The sequence below is a fragment of the Apteryx mantelli genome, chromosome 2 (assembly GCF_036417845.1).
Source record: "Apteryx mantelli isolate bAptMan1 chromosome 2, bAptMan1.hap1, whole genome shotgun sequence".
Taxonomy (NCBI): Eukaryota; Metazoa; Chordata; class Aves; order Apterygiformes; family Apterygidae; genus Apteryx; species Apteryx mantelli.
In genome coordinates this window covers 106,562,883-106,586,239 of record NC_089979.1, presented here as the reverse complement: position 1 = coordinate 106,586,239, position 23,357 = coordinate 106,562,883, and the positions used below count along the sequence as shown (strand labels likewise).

Sequence of the window (23,357 nt, the reverse complement as noted above, 5' to 3'; positions counted from 1 at the left end):
TCAAAAATGAAATTAAAACAAGGAGCTAAGGGAGTTTTGAGTCTTTGGTATAATTAGTCTGTGGCCTATGATATTTTCTTCAAAATGTGCATTTAAAATATTGAATTAAATATATAAAAAATACTGTGCTTACCTCATTATACTGAAAATAATATATTTTCTATATAACGTAGTAAATTTATATTCTCTGGCTCTGGCCAAACTCTGAACTTGCTTAGCCTTAAACTTTGTAACCGAGTCTATGAGATATCACTTGTATTTTTGGGATAGTATAACCTACAGGGAAAAAAAGGTTAAATTTATAGAACAATCTTCAATCTACTTTTCTGTCACTTCAAACATTCAAAAACTGTGGGATCTTCTGCATTGCCATCCATTCACAGGTATCTTCCTATGAGTTAATTGAAACTGTATTTCCCTTCAAACTTCACAACATAACCAGGATATTAATACTTTGAGCAAGCATAGCACCTCACTCTATGTAAAACCAGGAATTAAACATACATCAGCCCAATGAAGTGGTTACCACTGCAAATATTTTATGACTGGGCAATCTGAAAATCTCTTAAGTGCACCGATCCCACAGAGAGATTTAGAGATTTGGAAACAGAATCCAGAATACTGTGTCAGTTACTGTTACACTGTGTACAATAGAGGCACTTTCTGAAAATGAATTTAAATGCCACTGATGTTAAAGGCACAGAGAGACCTTATATAAAAAAAATGGTGCTGATACTCTTAAAACTGTAAAATGTAGCATGACTGGAGTATGATTTTAAAATGCTGAACATCCAGCTATACCCGAGTTCCCATTGTTGCTGCTGAATGAATATGAATAATTGTGAGATATTTTCAAGCAAACAAAAAAACCCCAAACTGTCCTTGCTAACATACATGCACAGACACACAGATGCACACATCATCTACTATATAATGCCTTGCTTTCCTCACCAGCTGCTGCTAATTTGTTTAACTTTGGAAGTATGTTTAGAAAGCCTTTGTGGTCTTTGCCCTACAAAACATGTCACAAAACACTACAGAAAGGTTGGATTACTGTGAAAATCTAGACTCAAGTTAGACGACCTGTTTTGATGTGTCCTCTCCAACGTCAGTACCTCAGGCACCCATAAAATAGCATCTCCAGATTCAGGCCTGTGTGCAGAACGAAAATCTCCATCTTGCAAAAAATATACAACTTCCACTATGTACTTTCATGCCAAGGCAAGTTAGAGAGGTAATAATGGGCTCAAATTGGCACTCCCACAAACTGTAACATTCTTTACCTGCAGCCAAGTGGCATTCAAAAGGTGTGACATTCTCCTGTTCCCCTGGAAAACATCAAAGAACGTCAAAGAAATTACTTTCAGTCTGATTCTCCTTATATTAATAACTTATTGGTTTGACATCATAAAGAGGATGAGCTCTGGGAATCTTTGCCAAACAGATAAGAGAGTCCCTGCCACGAGGAGCCGAGCCTGCAAGTCAGCACAATGCAGACGATGCCGAACAGAGCAGACGCACAGCCAGGGTGTGGATGTTGAAAGCTGGAATGCTTCATGGAGCAGGTGGGCCTTGGGGAGCTTTCAAGCGAGTAGGAGGAAGGGGCTGACGGAAGATTATTTGAGAACATTTTTTTTTTTTTTCCACCAGCAAACTGGGCAGCATGGAGCAGGATATAAAGTTTGGAGTGTGTGTGAAAGGTGAAAAAGGAGCAGATAAAGAACAGGCTTCTGCCTCAGGTAGGAAAGGTGTTGGCACACTGAGGAAAATGAGAGAAGAACCGTAAACAAAAAGCACAATTGTGCAAAGCCTTGGAACTGAAACAGGCATGTAGCTCGTCTTTGATGCCGCAGGTAAGTGAAAACCAGTTCAAGTTCTTGGTGCAATAATAACTTGCTCACATTCCACATGCTGGCCCTGTCTCGCAATCCTACCCAGATAGACATTGTGCCCTTTTGCCTGCAGGAAAGCAATAATATCCACAGAGTGAGCATAAATGCAAATGACTGCTCACAGATACCGTGTTACAGGACAATGCATTGTGTATCAGTAGAACAAATAGCAGATGTAATGAAAAACAAAAAGGAAAAATGTCCAAGCTAAATAATTAGTTAACATATCTGCTCTGCATTGAAAAAAATGGGTAGGAGACACATGAAATACTGTTTTACAGGGGGACTGTTTAAGAAGGAAGGTTCTACATGAAGAAAGCTCCCATTTCAGGAATAAGGAGGGGAGGAAAATATGTAGTATAATCTTTAAAAAAGGTTATTTTAGAAGCCATTTATTTTAGGACCATAAATAAGAACATGCCTTCCTAATCATCTGTTTATTTTATTATTTTATGCTACTTCAGGGCAGAATAAGGTTTCCAGTTCTTAGTATACTGGGACTTCATGTATGTTTAAGTCTGAATTCCCTAGGTTTAATCCTTCTTTTGAGAGTAACTTAAATGATTATATCTTAAGCTACATTAAGGGTTATATGTAATTTTTATGGGAAATATATTCCTAATGACTTAAAAAGAAAAATACTAGATAAATACTACATGATGCTACCACTACTGAATATAATAAAAATGGAATACATTTTCCAGTTTTCTGGGCTCCGCATTGGTAATTATAACAGGCTGATGGTTAATTTCTTTTTACCTTCAAAAGGCATAGCAAAATATGAGAAAAAATTCTTTCCAACAGAGAGCTAGCAATTATTGTGATATTTTTCCTAATGCCTTAGGTTTCCACTGGAAAAAACATAATCTATAGTGTTGATATTACAAAATCTTTTATAACTCTTCTTCACACAAATATATAGTTTAATTGATATTCCTCATCTAAAAATAGTAAAATCTATTTTAGATTTTTCTCTTAAAGTATTATAAATACATTTTGGTCATGCCTACAGTAGAGACTGAAAAGGAAACTGGGCCTCTACCTTGCAGAATGCTAACTAGAAGGAGAATCCTGTGAAGTATTTGTCATCTAACAGAATATTTCTGACTTAGCAGAAACAATTTCCTGTTCAGGAGTAATACAGCTGGGGTTGGACTAGATGATCTCCAGAGGTCCCTTCCAACCTCAACCATTCTGTGACAGTGCAGAAGTGCACACACAAATTTTACCTTGTTAAAATAATACCAGGACAGATGTATTTCTAAAGTGGAAAGAATAAATATTATTCCCACTTGGTTCACTGCCAAACCATTCAGCTTGTACCAAGGCAATACATAAAGTCATGCTTTTTTTGATGAAATCCTGAAGTAAAAAGAGATATTATAAAAGAATTTGTTTTCAGGAAATACGTAATAACCAGTGTGAATTTCTGCTAATAATTGAATATGACCATATATCATCTTGCATACTATTGCAGTAGACTACCCTCTCTTTAGAAACATAAAAAAGGTAGAAAACATCCATTTAGGTCAAATAAACAGTTATATGTGATATCAGCTACTTATAAAATCAGTTAAATTGAAACACTTCCCTTTTTATATAATGAACAAAGAGCTCGCAAACAAGATGGTAATGGCAAGTCATATCCGTTCCGTATCAGGACAAGCTGATATATTTTCCATGGGCAATACCAGAGTCCCCAAAGATCCACATTTTTGAAAACAGTTTCCAGTCCTTGTAATACAGTGGTTGCCTTCAATTCTGAGCATAGCTTTCAGAATTTAGCAAGTTAATGACTTTGGTCATATCTAAAACCCAGACAGGTAGATATTAAAATTACTTTCTTTGTACTTCGATTTGATAGGAGATAGAAAATTAAAGGCAGGAATTTAAAAATCTGGATCAATATTTTGGATGACAGTTTTTTTAGTGAAGTCTCAGGAAGTATTCTTCCTGGAATATAAGCCAATAGTTTTCAATTTGTCTTGATGTGCTGACACTGAAAAATTTCCAGTGGACATAAGACCCCTTTGGAAATGTCACAGTTTTAACGGTTTGCTGTATATCGCACATGAACTGGATTTGCCTAATCTATATTCACAGATCCCTGTAAAATATTCTGTAACAGTCAGGGATCTATGCACCACAACTGAAAACTAGCAATCTGAGCACTTTTCATCAGAAATTATGAATTCTTTGACATTCTATATATTTTTTTCTTCCTGATAAAGGCATAACTGCATAATAACAATTGAGAGCAATCTTTTGAAGATGAACACAGTAATAAAAATCACACCCTAATATTAAATCTTGTTATACTACTTTAGCCAGAATGAAATGTAATCAAATGCAAAAGATGTCAGTATATATTTAAAAAGTTTTTTGTAAAAAATATTTTCTCCCTCTATTCTTTTTTATCCTCCCATGTGTTTTTTATGATTTCTGAATTACAAAGTACAACTTTCATTCTGAAAATGGACAATTTGACAATTCAGTTTTCACCAAGTTTTCAAACGTTTTATTTTCATTCCAGTGCAGAATAGAAATATTTTAAGACTTTGACAGCAGCCACAAATTTATATGCGTATCTAAGAGGGATATAGATTGTCAGAGCTTCCCAGACTGTCAGTGCAGACCCTTCTGGAAGTCACTTTGTTAGGGCCTTTAGTTCTTTCCGACTGTAGACTACGTTAGGCATTCATGAGCAAGGTACCCAAAGGGCAAAAAATATATTACTGTTACATATAGCTTGCTCATGTGCTATTGTGAACCAGTACAACTAAGAAACTCCTGCAGAGAAGTTAGTTAAGATATGTAGACTGTATATTTCTGGGAGGGTAGCATTTATTAAGCAATGAAGAGAAATGAAGCTTTTCAATCTTTTGAAAAAATGTCATTCTTTATGAGTTCAGTGATTGAGAAATATCCTCTACCACCTGCAGACTCAAGGGTTATCATAAATACAAAACTGTCAGCAGTTTTAATTTTTAAAAGATATGAGGAAAAAGAAATTGGGCAGAGCATATACTTGCTGTTCTAACAGGAAGCTTAGCCCAAAGGGAATGAACCTTGGGAAAGACAAAGCAAATAAAACCACAGATGAGTTGCATGAAAATTGGTTGAACAATAATAAAGCATGAAGGCATGTGGTCTCAAGGACAATAAATAGGTGTAGGAAGAACAGAAGGCAATTATACCTTCTACAATGAAACTCTACTTTGACAAGACACAAAAGGTAAAAAAAAAAAAAAGGAAAGAAAGAAAGAAAGAAAAAGAAAAAGAAACCAAAACCCTGAGAAGCCCAAAGTAGGTCATCAGCTCAATTACATGCGTGAGCTGAGAAGTGGAAGGGAGTTGCCAGAAATAAAAGGTAAGTAATGCCGGATGGTGACTCAGGAGAAGGGAATGGTAGCCTAGATACAGACAAAAGGATGGGATGAGGCTTTTCTGATTGTTATGATAGGATAGTCTAAAAACCTCCTGGGAAATCAAAGCAATTGATTTAATAATGCAAACCAATTCAAGGCTATGAAAACAAATCAATTCAGAGATAAGGAAAGAAAAGAAGATAGTATTAATATAGGCCAACTTTTCAGTAGCACGCAAAGCATAGTGCTTGGAAACAAACTGCTGTTACAAGACATAAACCTGTGGATGTACCAGTAGGGTAGGAAAGTAATTTTGATGTCCACAGACCATTTGAATTACATGTGTGACAAGAACTCAGTGGACTTGATTTCCACTAAAAGGAATTTCTCTTGGTTCCCAAACTGATAGACCTTATAAGGTAAGTTTCAACTGAACAAAGACAATAAAGGAATGCAATCTTTTGGTTAACTAAAATAACCTGAGGCTGAGCAGAGGATCAAGTTATGGTGATGGAGCTTTCTAAGAGACCTAGAAGAGGCATGATGATTAAATTTTACCTGAAATTCAGAAATAAAATGAGACATGGCCAATCAAGAGTGGACCAGCACACAGGAGAAATGAATGTCATTATAGGCTTTTATGTACACCAGTTAGGCTGTCTGTGCATGTAGGCCAATATTCAGGTTTTTTTAAGTGCAGAATCTTGGCCAAAAATTACATTTGTGAGTACTCAGGAAGCCTGATATTTTCTTTTTTTTTCCTTTTTTTTTCTTTTTTTTGTTACAAAGCAGATACTTCAGCACTGAAATCTGTGGAATTACAGCAACTAAAAGACAGTGCAAGTTAAATAATTGGGCAAAAAATTAAATCACCTTGATCACCCAGAAAGGCTGAAGACTTAGCCACACTGGTGTATAATACAACATATTTAGTTAGGCTGTCTTACTATCTCCTTTCGTAATGAACAGCTTCAGTGAAGTACTGGTTATACCCTAACCGAGAAGAAAATTCAGAACAAATTCTATGAGGTGGGGTCCCCCATTTCTAGAGTTGTCTTTGACCCATTTTATTCCTGTCACATTTTTTATGTGACACCCTCTCTGAAAATATACCTCCTGCTTATCATTGTTTGGTTATTAATTAATCAGACCTTCAGGTCTGAAGGTGCATCTCAATTAACACTTGTTTGTCCAGCTGGCAGTTCCAAGGCTAGCTCTGTGCCATCATCTTTTAGGAGATGCTGCTCTGTATGGGGAGAGTTTTAAAAATAACTTCCCCTCCCACTCACTTAAAAGGTTGGACCATACAGAATTAATTATGTGCCTGTTTTATAGAATTGATCAAAACTGGACTTTCTGTTTCATGAAATACCAACATCTGAAAACTGAGTTCTGAGTTCTGATTTGAACATTGCTTGTAAGTAGCAGTTCAGAAAAAAAGTGTTATCTAGAATGTTTCAATTTTAAATATGAAAATGTAATTTTCATTTCAATTAATATTTTCATTTTATATAGCAGGTCAAGTTATGGCATATTAAAAAAGTCAAGCAGCATATTTTAATACTCTATTCAATTTATTTTATAGAATTTTCACTTTGGAAAGCATTTAGAACAACTGCTACTTAATACTGATAACTAAAAGTTCTATGTTGTGATTTTGACAAAAAAGACCCCTCCAAAAGGGAAAATAAGTATTCTCTGTCTGAACGACACCTGAAAACTTTTCCAGCCTTTTTTTACTGCTTGTAGACAAATGGCTTGTCATATTGAATGTTTTCAGCATGTCAGCATGGGAGAACACTAAAATAAAAGTAAAATATGTTTTGCAACAAAACATCTTGTAAAAAGTAAATTAATATTTTTCCAAAGTATCAAGAATCAAATGTATACATGAAGTTTCATCAAAATACGGGCAAATTCCCTCAAAAATCTTATCTCATCAAAATGGCTTGTCTGACAGAAAATTTTGAAGAAAAACTTCCAGCCAGTTTTAATTGCTGACTTTAGGAGCATTCCATCTTTCCAGACCAAGTAAAATACTGAAAGACTCATGTCTTTTTAAAGGGAGGACAAACTCCATATGTTTGTACTGTGACTTTACTGATGTTATTCCTTACTGTGAAACAGAACTGCAGCCTTTCAGTCAAACTCATGGGTTTGTTCATGGATTTTTTAAGCGCATGTACATTAATATTTTTTTAAATATAGGTGTTTTGTTTTAACAGAAAGAAAAAGTTGAGTGCAACAAAAGTAAGGCAACAACTCTTTTTGGCACAGTATTTATGTCAGTGACAACGTATGTTAAATTGTAGCACTTGTTTGAGAAATCCATGGACAGAAATGTGAAACCTGGACCTCACTGAAATTGAAAGCAGCTTTGCTGTGGCCTGCAATATGGGTTTGTAATTTCTCCTAGGTTTCTGGGGAAAGGCAAAGGAAAAGAATAGCAGGAGTAGACATTCTCTAAAAGCAACAAATGGGCTAAAATTTTTGAATTCCAAGTAGGAGCTTGGCAAAAAGTTAAAAAGATGTAGCATAGATGCTCCAGATAACTTACTTGCTGAACATATTTCTGGATACACAAGCAAATAAATGGACATAAGTTTCAATTTATCAAATAACAGATTTATCATTTAAAAATTTGCATTTCTTATTTGAGTGCCTAAGGATCTGCCCCTATTGTGTTTGTACTGTTCACAGTACAACAGAGTCCCAGACCAGAGCTATTGCAAAGAGTTTATGGTCTAGATACACAGTACAGGTATACAGTAAGAGGAAAGGTTGTAATAGTAAAAGCAAGTGAATAATGTGAAAAATTAAACAGAATGAAAAGCAAAAGTATAAGGAACATTAAAGGCAGGACAAGGTAGAGAAGGAGATAAGTATAAGGAGATATAAGTATAAGGAGATAAGGAGATAAGTATAAATTGAAGCAAGGTAAAGGTGAAGAGAGAGCACTAATCAGACCGGGGAAAGTTTCCCTAATTAGCTAGTCAGTAGGGGCAAAATGTATCAGTCAGACCTATAGAAAAACTCTAAGTACTCAGAAAGCTTTAGGGTTTTTTTTCAGCTGCTCTCAGGCTGGCTCTTTCCTGCAGGACCCTCAGTAAAATTACACAGCAGGGAAGGAAAGACATTTGCAAATATTCATCAACGACACCAAGGAAACAGTAGAGGAGATTTTTGGTTCTCAGCTCCTGATAACTTGCTGAACAAGAAAGGAATTGTTCAACAAGCCTTTGGTTAGTTTAAGTCAAAGAAGTGCTAAATCTGAAAAACTAATTTTTTGGGCTGTCACCTCTGGGAAGTGGTTTAAACATTATGATAAATTTGCTCCTAAAGCGGAAAAAAAACACATTATAAATTGAGATGTTTAACACGAAACACATCATACAGAAACAGTGACAAACATGGCATCTAACTTCAATCTACACAATACTCAGTTCCTTCACTAAATCCCGCAGTCACAGCATTTAAATCAGTGGAACTGCTGGCTTAGTAAGGGCCAATGTAACTGTAACCCAATGTTAATATAGTTCATCAGATATAAAGTACTCAAACACCAGTAGTTCTGCTCTACCCACTCAGAGCTCATGTGTTTTCTTGCAAATGACACCACAGAGTTGTCGTAATACTAATACCTCCCAATTTTTTAAAAGTGCAAAATGAGTTTGTGCTCACTTCTTTGGAAATATGAAATAATCCTAATAAACCTAATGAGCAATGTCTAGTCACTCAGCCATGCCTACCAAAGTGACATTGCAAAGAAAGCAGCAAGGGTGGGGGGAAAAAATATCAGAAAAAACCCCCGAAGGAGACTGTAGCACTTGGAATAAACTGTAGTAGAGACCCTTGGATGAAACAAATAAACCCCACTGAGCCAGCAGTGCTATCAGCACCCTTAATCTTGCTGCATGGCCCTGTTGGCAGCACAGAGAGGATAAGGCTTCCCTGTGCAAACTAAGAGAAACCTTTCAGCAAAAATACAGAAGACTCAGAGAGCAGAACTGCAACCAATCAGTCACCAGTAATTATTATTTTGAGGAAAAAAATCTCTAAGCTCACATGGAAATGCTTGTGAAAATGCTGCTGTTGCTGCTTTCTGATGAAAACTTCAGCCCAAAAGCTGCTGCAGAGAGCACCACGGTGGTTGACGCTGCGCTCTGGAATCTGAGCCACTGCTGCAAGTTGTCAGAGCTGTCTGAGCTGATGCTCCTGCGCGAGGCAGGCGCGGCACTCAGGCTGCAGCTCTGGCATTGTGACCTCCCTCTGAACCACTTTTTTTTTTTCCTGGGAGCATGACAGAGTTCAGAAGGATATAAAGTCAGCTGGGGATGCTGACTAAATAGCAAGATTTCATTTAAAAGAAGAAAAAAAGAAGAAAAAAAAAACAGTCTTTCTCTTCCTTTCCTCTCCTCCCCCCATCATTCAATAGTATTTTCTCAAAATCAGATGTTCAAATCGTAGAAATTGGCATAGCTCTAGTCAATCTTGCAAATTTATGGAGCAAATCTTCAGTTGGTATAAAATGGCAGAACTTATTTCAACTCTTTAAGCTCCCAAAGAGCACTTGAATTCTTATGTTCCAGAACAGAAATGTAGAGAAGAAATTGGAATTAAATCTTGCCATAAAATTGAGCCATCTTGTCTCTTTCTGTATGACTCTGAATATTAAAAGTTTGGCTATAATAGTCAACTAGTTCTGAAGGTATGTGCCTGAGAAAAAACCCACAGAGTTATGTTAAGGGATCAGCTTTAACGAGCCTGTGAAGACTGAGAAAAAATCAGGCTACCAGCAATGTTGGGGGGAGGGGGAGGGGGGGGGATGCAAAGCTAGTAGTGAAAACTCAAAGTTGCTACAGTTCAGTGCAAATATAAAGATCTCACACCAGGCCTCTCAGGCATTCTCGGTTGTTTGCCGTCCTTTGACCTGCTTACAAATCTCCAGAGCACTATTACCCCAGGGAGTAACACAGGCCAATGGAAGAACTGTAGGACCTGGTGAAGGTAAGCCAGGCATCCCTGAGGGCACTGTCAGTACCCACATGCATTTGTACAACTGTCTCCTGCTGTGCTGGGATCTAAGTTATCGAGAGAGGTTACTTATTGCCATCTGTTGTTCTTCAGGAGTCAGTCTGTGCACCTCTGGCAATATCTCAGGTCTTCTCTCCATTGTACTCCACTAAGTTGAAGCCAAAAAGGAGAGCTAGAATAGCCTGTAACAGAGGGGAGCCTCCGGAAGTGTCTGCCACAGGTAGAGGGGCTAGAAGATATCTCACTCTCATCTACACATGGTTTTGCCCAGCCCTACTGTAAATATACAAATGCCTAAAAGCACAGGGTTATTTGCACTCTGAATGCGTACATACTGCCTTGGTTGTGAAAAAGGTTTAAGCCTAAATTATATTTTAGCTGAAGCTGGATGATACAAGCAGGAGTCCCCGCTGTACTAATGGTCCACCATTATCCTAACCCCAATTCTTTTACTTCTCCTTTACATCCCTTCCCCCCGGGAAAAGCAGGCACATTCCCCTCCAGCTGACACAGCTGACTGGAATTCAACACAGAGAACTGTAGCTAGGTCAGATGTATAAGAACAAATATTGAAACTCCAGTAACATAATGGAGCTTTTCTGTGCAAAGGCATAGACTAGTCCCATTCAAGTGCTAATTATTCAGGTTAACTGTACAGTACACATTTACTAAGTGTTCTGGAAGGTTTTGTATGGGGATATAGTTTTAAGAAGAAATAAGAAGTTTTGCCTATTCCCTAGTCAAGGATAAATGCAAGTATGCCTGTGTGAGGACCAGGTAGAAATTACATGAGAACCTTAATATTTAGCTAGGCAAGCAAAATACATTTTGCAACTTGTTTAAAGTACTTTAATGAATAATCCATACTGTTTGTTTCAGGTAAAATATTTAAAGCCCAGTAAGCACATCTAAAAATATTTCCTTATTCAAAATTTTTGAAGGATATTAAATCAAAAATACTTCTTGGTCAGCCTTATGTATTACAACTTTTTGTTGATTTAAGTGCTATACTCCTGTTTAAATAAAGTGATTTTTTAAAAAATAAGTACAGCTTGAACTTTATAGCAAAAGACAGCATATTAGTTAAAGTTGGGTATAACATAGCCTCCCATTATCCTAGTTTCTCCACACATCATCTGCCAGTGCACTTCCTACGCAACAGCTTTGCTATTCCAGTCTTGGCTTACCCTCAGTGACGACTGCCAATTGTGCCAAACTATGCAGTTTGCCTATAAGGCTTCAGCAAGGGAGATTATAAAGTGTCTCTTCCCCTTGAGAGGAAGAAGGCAAAACTGGATCCTAGGAAAAGATGCCCTTTCGAATCTATATTCCACTAGTTTATGTTCTGGTGAGGGGGCTGCGTTTATCTGCCAGATTAAAAAAGGCAGTTGAATTTTTATCTGCTGTTATTAACAGCTTCAGTCTTTGCTAGAGTTTAGTGAACTGTTCTTGTTGAATCACTGATATGTTGAAAAATGCTGATACACTGAAGACATGGCATGCTGGAAAAATTGCACCAAAGGCTCCTAAGTCAGATTTCTTCTGGCAGCTCTAATGTAGGCTCATATTTTCTGTAATAAAATACAGGAGATCATTTATTAAAAATAGTAAGGAATATACAGTTATGGAAATTCAGAGGAAAATTTAAAATTTATGCCATTGTTGTTTTGTTTGTATAAACAAAATACTTGGCTTCAAAGGCTGTTGTCAGGTAGCTTAGGCCTTATATTTACTGACATCTTGTCACTGCTTCAGTAGGAAACTTCAATTTCCTATAAATATTACAAATCCAAGGAAAACGGTTCCTTCTTTGAGTTTGAGCATTCCCTTTCAGCTTCTGCATTCTGAACATTTCAGCTCAGGAATCAAGTGAAAGTTACTAGAAGCATAAGCTGAGATTATTGAAACTGAGCGATTCATTGTAATTGATGAAAGCTTTGAGATTTGGCTCCAACTGCCACTAAAAAATCCCAAACAAAGGCAAGCCTGATTAGGCTATTGCCTAGCACTGAAGTTGGGTAAAGTGCAAAAGTCAAAAAACGAAAACTGTAAATGCTGAAAAATTAAACTTTTTCCTATGGTAAAGATATGAGTTGCTATTGCTAGCAAAGGTAAAATAGGCACTGGCTGGCACAAAGAATTGCAGAGGCTATGGCAGTTGAGTGGCTGCTGGGGAGACTAGAACAGCTGCTTTATAGATAGCTCAGCGCAAAAGGTGAGGCTGACAGGGGTAACATGGATCTAACCAAAGGCAGGTGAGATGGTAGCTGTTTGTCTACCCTGATTTGAATTTAGTTGTTTCATAGCAGAGATTTGAGGCCTATAGGACATACACTGCCTGGTAACTACTGAGGGAGCTTTGCATTTCTTTTTCTTGATATTACTTGGACCTCAGTTTAACCGCTTGGAATCATTTCGCTTCACCTTTGGGAGGGCGCAATAGTTTTGAAGAAACTGTTGTGGGGTTTCTTTATAATCAGTCACTGGTCACACATTTCCAAAGAAAATGCTTGCAGACATCAAACACAGCTGAATCTGTTATTCTCCTAGTTGGTTCCTGATTTGAATAGCCAACAAGTGGTTGACCTGTCTTGAGTTAGCCCTGGAAAGTGGATTTAAAAGGGACTTTGGTACAGCTCACCCTGCAACTGTGATGGTGGTTTTTTTTTTTTTTTTTTTTTTTTGCCTTACAGACTGTGTTTGTAAAGGGATAGGAGAGTGGCTAGGAAAGACTTCAGGGAGAATGGAGACCAGGAAGATAAAGGAGTCATAGGTAAGTCATGCTATATGAAGGAGGCTGAGTGACAGCCATGTTCTACAAAGGGCTGGAAGAAACTGAGGAAAGATATGAGGCCATCACTGACCTTCTTCCTCCCTTTCTCCTAGTTGCTCCCTTATCACTCTTTCCCTAAATCAGACCTCCCTATCCAATAAGAAACAGGGACGGTCACTTCAGAAAAGAACACAGCAACTCCAAGGAGCTGGGAATTACAGTGACAACCACTTCTGTCACCCCTTTGCAAAACTGAGTCTGCCTGAAAACCATATAATCAGCAGGATACAAGGTTCATACCATATTGACTCTGTCACTGCTCCCACATCACACTCCGGAGCATCCTAACTGTCTACCTGCTTGGTCTGTTCCTGTGGAGCTGAGGGAGGAGGTAAAGCAAATGGGATATTCTTCACTCCTCCCTTTGGAAGCTTTTTTTACTTTGCAAAAAATAAGTTCAGGTGACTTGGGTAAGTGAGGTGTCTGATGATTAGAAGTGTCTACAACAACTCTAGATACTTTAAATAAAGAAGACATTGAATAAAATGCCTGAGCAGTCCTCGGAGCAGGGACTGCAATTTGAGATTCCCTCTTCCCAGGTGAGTACTGAAAACCGCAAAACTGGGTTCTTGTGCACTCTGGGCTGTGGATCCTGAGGTGCTTCTCCAGCTCTGTCTTCAGTATTTCTTACTGGCCAGCCACCAGTGGCTCAAAGTGCTGATTCCTTCTGGCAGCCTCCTAGTAATTTTTGGAACCAACTCTAAGATGTCTAATGCTACTGATGCAGTACTGTAGACAGGCTTAACACAGCCTTCTGGAATCCCACTCTGAGGGCTCAGGTGCCTACCTCTAATCACTTTTAAAAATCTAGCCATATAACTGTAATAGGATGTTGCTGGAAAGTGAAATAACTGCCTGAAGTTGGGAGCAGAATGTCCCCAAGTCTGTCTGGTACACTGGGGAAAATTAACATTCATTTGGTCATTAAACTTACTTTATCCTTCTCCCCCTCCCCCCAATGTGATGAATTTTCAAAACAAATATACAGTACATGGTGTTAGGCTAAATGTATTTCTGATCCCAAGGTATTATTAAAATTTCAACATTTTGGCCCCCACCAATTTCTTTCATGCGATTCTTAGAACTGTTACTCAGATGGTCTATGTTAACTGGCAGATACCCAATGGCAATATATAAAGTACATATTTCACTGCAGTTTCTTAACTGGATGATGGATGGATTATAAGAGCTGGTACAAAATGAATACCAGCTTGTCCTCAACCCCTCTTCCGTGGCTTGAACCTTTTATATTGGTGCAAGAGTACAATCCTACAGCTCTTTTAATAGTTTCTGTTATCTCTGGTAAGTGCTGTCATTTGACTTTTTGGAGGCTGCTAAACCTTAAAAAAAAATCAGAAACATTTATGTAGTTTTAACAAATGTGGGTTACTGAGCACCCAGCTTCTGAACCAGTTGGCTCCAGTGTACTATTTCTATTGTGTAAAGAGGAAAAAACAACACCTGCTTTGTACTGCCTAACTGCAACATGGAAAGCTTCTCCCTTGGCTTAAGTGGAGAAAGCACAGTGGTCCTAAATTCTCTTCTCTCCAAAATCAATGGCAAAGCTCTCACTGACTTCACCTTACAGTACATAGCATAATTTCTTGATCAGTGCTTTCCTGAAAACCACCCTCTTCAAATATGACTAAGAAACACACTTGTGAGTGTTTTGAATTGCATTAAATACAGGAAGCTTTTACCGTTCCTTTCCTTTGGAACATTTTCATTAGGATATCACCTGCACAAGCTCCTATGCAAGTGATTCACAAGCCTTTCTGTTTGCCATTGGTATAGGAATGAATTTCAGCCACAAGTTTAAAAAAAAATCATCTTAACCCTTTTCTAGAAGGGTAAACTAAACCATGTCTTAAAGTAAGATTTCCAAATGAATGTCAGTAGAGCTGAGAGAAAATGGGTAAAAGAAAAGAAAAATAACAAGCTCATATAGCCTGTTTCCCTAGTTTTGGTGAAAGGGACAGAAATTACAGACAATTATCTGACCAGTATTAGTGTTTTCCAGCAAAAGGCCAAATGTCTGAGCTTTCCACGCTTTGCACCCTATTTGAATACATGTAATGCATTCTGTCAGAACAGGATGGTCAGCTCCAAGCACTGAAAAATAGTGAGTCAGCCTTTTTCTTCATAATCATGGGGTTTCAGTGAATACAAAATGTTTGCCTTTAATTTGTCTTCTCTTTTTTTTTTTCTGTTGACCTTTTGAATGTCATATTTTTCACTTAATCTCTTTAGCCACAAGGACAAGACATGTACTTGTTTTTAAACAAAAGCTGGCATTCTCACATAATAGGATGAGTTCAAGCAATGAGGCTTTAAGAAAAACAACATATATCACAGAAATTTTATCACAGCAGTTGGCCATGCTGCTAAACTGTCCACAGTTCTTCCTGATTCAATCCCCTTGAATACAGCCTCTTGTATTATACATACAAAGACCTACTAATGATTTAGTTTTCCTAACACAACCCAGCGTAAAAGATCCCAGTAAACCTTGTTTGAGAAATCTTATCACTCCAAGTACAAAGAAGCTTTAGAATCTGGTAGATAGAAAACCCATATTCAGAGGTGTGCCTGCTTTTTTTTCCCCCACAGAGTGATGCTCAGGTTTGGCTGAGAGGTAAGAATAGCCAATTGCTTTTGCAAATCCTCATCTCCTTCTGAAAGTCCCCATTTCCTTCCTGATATTTGCATAATGAGCAAAATTTTGGCAGTCTACTAAGTTAACTTCTGACCACACAACCGTCAGACTGAATGGGAACCCTGAAAGCAGACTGTCTCCCCATGGGGGTGGAAAAGCCTGGATTTCCTAACAACCTCTTCTACTTTTTAAAGTAGCATATAATCCAAATAATTACTCTTTTTTTTTTCTGGAAAAATTCCCCACACACACCCTGGCCATACTTCCTTCCAGCTGGACAAGCTCCAACCAGACTCCATGAGACCCCTTATGTGGCCCCATGGGGAAAGAAAAACCCCTTACTGGTAGATGATGCAGTTGGTTGGGTAATTCAAGCAGTCCTTCAGGAATGGATATTTAAGCTTCACTTCCCAGTCCTGATATATAAGGTCCCAGGAGCTGCCTGAAAACTTGTGTGTAAACATTAGAGCATTCAGATAATGTAGCTGAACACTACAGAATTTAGAAGAGGCCAGGTTTAGCTTACCTATGCAACCTCAATTCTGCTGAGATGCTTTTTGTATTATGATACCCTCTTCATCTCAGCAAGGTCATAAATTCCAACCAAAATATCCAAAATTCAAATGGGAATGTGTGTGTGTGTGTTTGGTTGGTTGTTTTTTTTTTATAATGCTGATGATAACTGAAAGTACCACAGCACTATGTTTTTTGTTATGCGAGTTAAATAAGCCTTGGTAATCTATTAGGAAAACTCTTCCTATAGTATCCTGAATCTGAGTCTGCAAAGCCGTATCCAACAGGTGAGGGTAGGAATTCTGAAATATTTGACTGTAGCTGTAGCTCACCTGTTAGTCTTTAGAAGTATATGCATCCTTCCAAATTTTTCATACAGCTTTCCCAGTACCTCAGAAGCTATTGTCTCTGTCAAGTTCAATTTTCTCTTACTCTTCCTCAGTAAACTTCTCTAATATCCCAACAGTAAATGTATATAAATAAACTGTAAGAATAAAGGAACAGCTTTACTACTCAGGATACAGAACTGTCAGGATATAGAGATTTTTATGTACTATGAACACATGCTCCAATAAGATGTTTGCTACTTCCTCTTAAGATATTGAGTATTTTATACAAATCCTGGGAATGAGGATATTGTCACTGGTCAATGGGCACAGCACAGAAAACAGGAAGGCTCTTGTGTTTGTACTATACTTAGAGCCAAGAGCTAGTTTCCGTACTAACAACAGGAAATGTTGAGCAATAAGACTCTTGCTCCAAAAACTACTTTGAAAATTAGATGTTGTAATGCTCCCTTTAAATTATAGGGTGAAGGATATAGACAAATAGCAAGTGAAACAGTGAGCAAATAATCTCAATTAGGAATATAGACAAGTAATTACATTTTTCTGTTTTCAAGTTACATCCACTGAATACTTCTGCATTCTTTATTCCAAAGCAATATTCCTTATCCTTGGTATCTGGAAAATCTCAGTAAGGGATGGTCAAATTAAGCATGCTTAGCTTTACTAAAACACACTGTTCAAGATTCAAAGGGCCAGTTCTTGTCCAAGCTGTCAGCACAATTAAATTGTTCATAAAGCTTATATCACCTGTTAACACATTTTGCACAAAGTACTGGATGTAAGGTAAGGTAGGATTTCTGGCTCTGCTATTCTAGAGTTTGCTTAATTATAAAAAAAATGTCAAACACTGCAGTTTCCCAGAGCATGGGATGGCGCTACTGTATCAGAAAGAAAAGGATTCATGAGAGTCACTTCAGAAAAATGTCCACTGAATTATACTCACTTAACTATTTAAGCATTTAAAGACATAATAGATTTGACCCTCTGATTGAGTTTATATAGACCTGCTATATTCCAAAAATAAAATTGGCTTTAGTGCCTTCTTTGGAGAGAATATTCTTTAGATGAACAAAATGGATTGGCTCAACCACCACATCCATTATTAGGAGGAGTAGAGAGAGGATTGAATACAAGTAGTAAATATTATTTCATAACACTATGATATTCTCTGATAACACAATATGTCACAGAAACGAGGTAAGAAAGAAGGAAAATGGAAGGAAGGAAGGAAGGAAGGTCGGTCAGAACAACCGGAAACCTAAAAGGGAATTGCTTTTTGTCGCTCAGTGATGCTGATTGTAACAATGATGATGGTATTCCTCTGACCAAATGTAGAAATTTGCACTGTGTATACCAAAGTATGAATTAGTCATCCCATCATAGTCACTGGAGAGAAAGAGACACTTCCAGGAAGCAATATATGTCATCCTAAAGCAGACAACTAAAATAGGACACATAAAGCTTGTTATAGTGTGTCTAATTTTTGCTATTTGCCACTGAATATGCCATACTGTCATCTAAAGTTATGTGAGAATTCGACCCCTAAAGACCAAAGTAAATAATAAAAAAAATTTGTTTGTTACATAAAGAATGTATTATCTCTGTGCTTTTCTGTGAATTTCTCAGTAATGACAGTGGGGAAAGGGAGGGTGTGAAACCTTAAATTAACATTGGATCCTATGGACCATAAACACAGACTCCATGCTTCTTTTCTGAAAGAACTGTATCACCTACTGCAGGGAAAGTATTTTAGGGAAATTTAGTTTAAAAATGGTTTATTGATATGATTATTCCTGGCTCTTGTATTATGCCCTGCTTTACTTTCACAGGAAAAAAAGGCACCAAATACATTACTGACAACTTTCAAGTGCAATTAAATCTACCACTCCAAATACAAGTGTCCAATTCACTTAAACACCAAATAGGTAATATGTATTTGTAATCCAGTCCACAGTCTACTATTATAAAACCTGATAAAGCAAGAAGCAACATTTCTTACAATGAGAATACCTTCTACTCTAGACTTGAGAGTCACAAAGCATAATATTTAGAATGCGGTGAGGGACTGAATATTGTCGCAGCTCAGCGTGACTTTTGGTGTGGTAAGAAGAGGTGGGAGTTGAGAAGCTACCAAGACAAGAGAGAAGCATTTATCTGGCTTTAAAAATGAAGAAGAACATTTGCTTGAAACTGCACAAAGAATGTTGGAAGGAGTCCCAGTATCATGATAAGCAACAAAGTTATATTCATCCCATCAATATCTCCATATTTCTTTTGAATGTGAACGGATCTTAACTTCAGGCAACTTTTAACAAATATTTACAATACTATCCACTTTTTAAATATAAAATCATGGCTCACCATACCAGGTCCTGCCAAATAAAAACTAGCCTTATTTATCTATAGGATTCCTTAATTCATACACCACTTAAACACCTGGGTAGAGAAGAATCTTGTTGTATGCTTCAAAATTCAACATATTCAGGCTCTGCCAGGCAAGATGACTTTCAGAGTCAAAGATCAGTTATGGAGATGTTCTGCAAGTAGTCTCCTGCCATTCAGTCTATGAGCTCTTTAACTGTAGATCCCTCACTGACTGTAGGTGTATCAGTATTGCCTAAATATAAAGACAATGTCACAGTTTGCCAGGTTGCAAACCATTTAGGATTTTATGAGTTAAAAATCACGACCTAAAAGTCAGCTTCATGGTTTCGATTTTCTAAATTATTCCATCATGTGGTTAATTGTAGAACATGCTGAAATGGTCTAAATTTTGAGGTAACAGAAAGAAGACATGAAGAAACGTCTTGGCCTTGGTTCTACAAAAGAACCTCAGGATCCTGAAAACTCCTAGATTTCTAAATCTAAGTAACAAGTAGCAGGCAAAAATAACCAGCAAAGGTGGCTGATCCTAATCTCTGACATTTCTGCTTGTTGCTGCCTCAAAGCTAATAATATTGCTTGCATCATGTCTGAATAAGCTCTAGCCAGCTAGTTTTGATCCAAGACTTGGTAGCCTATAAATCACTCCAATGCAGCAATAAAGCCAAAGAAAAGCTGCAGCACCCATCATAAGTAACTATTTTATTTCCTTTTAATGACCTCTATCATGTTATCAGCTTCTGTAAGTATCTGCCCAAGAGGCAGCTAGATCATTCAGAATGGAGAAATAGGACCTCCTGGTTAGAATTTTTTTTTAATTTGCAAGCAGACACATATATCATTTGTAAGATACACAGATTTCCTGGCCTAAGGAACAAGCAGTTCCATGAGCACTGGCACTAAGGAAACTTGGTTTCCTATTAAACAAAAGCCTGACTAATGTTTCCCTACTTTCAAGGTTTCTCTTAAGTGTGTATTCTGTAGTGCCTAATAAGGTGACTGACCTATGTTTGTAGTAGTTATAAGATTCTCCCTCTTGTGTCTTCTTGCAGTCTTTCCCACAGATGATAGAGAATAATCAGTCTTGCTTTCTTTTGCCAGTTCATTTATGGACCCATGACTATAAGATCTTCATTCTCCTTAAGGTTTCCACTTTTACCATTCTGACTATTTTGTCTGAAAACTTACCTAACTGTTGCCTCTGTTTAAAAGTAATTTTTTTCCCAGTTTTTGGAAGGCAAGCCTTTTGATCACACATGCCTTATTTTCACTCACACACACACACAAACAGGATAAAAATATCTTTCCTTGAGAACAAGACCTGGCTGATGGTTACACAAGATAATTTTCAAGCAAGCACAAGCACTCTGCTAGTTTTTAAAAGAAGTCAATGGCATATGGAAAAGGTAGATTGGGGTACTTAGACTTCTAAAAGCTTTTGACAAGATCCTTCACCAAAGGCGGTTAGAAGGAACTGAATTGTCACAGGATAGTAGGTAAGATCCTCTTGCGGATTAATAACAGCAAAAGACCAATAAAGGGTAGGGTTAGAAAAGTTTTTACAATAGTAAAAGTTAGCAGGGGTATCCTCGGAAATCACTGCTGCAACCTGGATATTCAAATTATTCAGACATAGTTTAAAATAGTGAGGTGACAAAGTCACCATACAAGTCATACAAATTATTCAGACTTGTCAAACTAAAACTGATCAAGAACTATCTTACAATAATGAATGACTGGGCAGTGGGATGGTAGATGCAATCTGGTGTTGATAAATGTAAAACAGGATCATAATCTTAACTACATATTCTCAATGATAGGCTCTATACTATTATTACCGCTCAGGGAAAGAGGCCTTGATGTAATAACAATGGTTATACCTGATTAATAATAATGGAAAGGAATCACTATGGTCTAGTCACATACTGAATATTGCATGTAGTACTGCTCACTTTATCCCAAAGACAGGAACTTTTCTATATAGTAGAACTTTTTAGAAAGGATTTAAAGATACAGAAAGGCTATAGAGAAAGATGAGGATTAGGAGATGTAAGGAGTGGATTCTGCATCGGAGAGACTAAATTCTCCAGGACTTTTCAGTGCTGTCACAGAAATCTATTATGCATCATGGAGGAGGTGATTTAAGCAGTGAGTATTCATTATTGCCTGTAACACCTTCCCAGAGAAATAGGAAGAACCAATGAAATTATCAGGGAACAGATTTAAAATAGAGAGGACCTTGTATAGGCTGTCTGATTTTCATTTGTTATGTTCTGAGGTCCTCAAAGATTAACTTGTTGCACGGGCATTTGAGGACATAGGAATATACTTTCTGTCCAGATTCCTCTTCCTTATTTACAATGGAAAAAAGTTTCTCTTCCCTGCCCCAAATATATATTGAACATGGCTTCAAGCAGACAAAGAAGTCTCCACAGACACGATGAACTTAATTTAAATGTTTACTGCTGTGACCTTTGACAGCCAGAAGCAGTTCCTAGAAGATGGTGAATCTGTACAGCAAGTATCTTCTTTTTACACGTCAATAAAGCTACCAGACATAGCCAAAGAAATCAGCAGTGTGTTGTTATGGTACTGGAATTCCCCCACCCACACTCAACTGTAGCATCCTACTGCAATCACGTGCCCGGCTCTCTTGGGATGTAGGAACACAATCATTTTAAAAACAGCTGGAGTGGTTTTAGATGTTCCTGCCTTTCAGCTGTTTCTTACCACTCCGCTGCTGGAGCTTTCGTCCCTGCCATGAAGTGGTGAAACAGAACGAGAGACTAAGCCTCCCTCCGCAGGGCAGGCTCCGTCACCTGAGCACTGCAGCCAGCCCAGATGATTTTACACTGCTGCAGATTACCAGGGCTCGGATGAGTTATGGCTTAGCAAGCAGGAGCTCCCTGCAAAACTCCTGGCCATTTGGAAATTGTGGGTATATGTGAAATAGAGGAGGCTCCAGATCAGATGATGCACAGAATTGAGGTCCTGTGTGGACCACGGGACTCTTATCTGTAACAGCTGTCTATTCTCCCTTCCTTCTTCCAACACTCAGTCCTTTCCATTTCCCTCCCCACACTCCTTTGACAGTAGGCCAGCACCATGATTAAAGCAGCTACACCAAACCAGTACTGTAGGGTGGCAGCCCTACAGATCTGAAGGAGAACATCGGTCATCATCTGGAGCATATTTGTGTAGAAACATACACACAACCCCCCCCCCACACACACACATGCATATACACACGCACTTTATCTCAGTTCCCAGAGGAACTGTGAGATGAGCCTGGAGTTTTTCCCATTATCTCTATATTCTGCAAGGTTACAGCCTGACCTTGCCTGCACCCCTTTCTCCCTGAAACAACAAGCCAACCTCTCCCTTCTTCTGCACCTTCAGCCCTTGCAATCAAAGAGCATCTAGCACTGAAGCTCCACTCTCCAGGCGCCCAGCTGAGATGCTGAAGGGACTACTAAGGAAAGAGCCAAGTCAACTGCCTAAGCCTACTGTGATTGACCTCTTTGATGCAAGACTATCTCCGGCTCTCGATGGACTAGAGTAGGATCAATGCTCCTGCCCTCCAGACGAAAGCGACTGCTGTATTCTGAATCATCCCTCCTTTTCACCCAGAGGATGATGCCCTCTGTTTTAGGGACATAGCTTTGGCATGGATCCTGCAAAATTTGCCTGAGAGAGCAAACTACACCTATCGTCCTTGCGCTACAAAGTTCTGCAAAAATGACAAAGGGAAGATGAAAATCAGCAGGATGGACCAAGAGTGAATATGATATAGCTCACAGTGGTGGTATGCAGTCACCACATCCCTGCAAAGCTCAGCAGAAATCACAGGATGGGAGCCATAACTGACACATAAACAGTTAATAGAAGAGAGTTCCTTAACACCTTCAGTTGATGTTGGCTAAATTAGAGCTAATACATCTCTAAGCACTCATTCTTGTTATGTAGAACAAGGACATCTTTCTTTACATTTACTCATGTCTGAATTAGAGCTTCCATCTTATCTGTAGAGAAGCAGCAAATAAACACTTCGGTAAACATGAAAAATCAAGAAAATATGCAGTTAATATTTTCCAAGGTCATGAACAATTAAGCAAAGCAAAAAAATGCTAGCAGCATAATTTTGTCATTAAAATTCCAAGTTTGGAAACATTTCTAATCATTTAAGTTAAAAAAAAAATAAAGAAGGCAAATACAGCTTTTGAGTGGAAATACCATACATGTGAAAGTGTCCACTAAGTATATTTTTTATTTTTATTCTGTTTCCTTTTGGACATAAAATACTTATTAAATAATTATAATCCAAAGCCTGTA

The 23,357-nt window shown here is 37.9% G+C and overlaps 1 long non-coding RNA gene across 1 annotated transcript; it reads left to right on the top strand.

The window, feature by feature from the left end:
• The first annotated feature begins 1,506 nt into the window (after positions 1 to 1,506).
• LOC106492862 (uncharacterized) lies at positions 1,507 to 22,696 on the top strand. Its single transcript, XR_001294058.2, has 3 exons — positions 1,507 to 1,565; positions 1,651 to 1,853; positions 22,425 to 22,696. It is a non-coding gene; the product is annotated as an uncharacterized lncRNA (long non-coding RNA).
• The last annotated feature ends 661 nt before the right edge of the window (positions 22,697 to 23,357 follow it).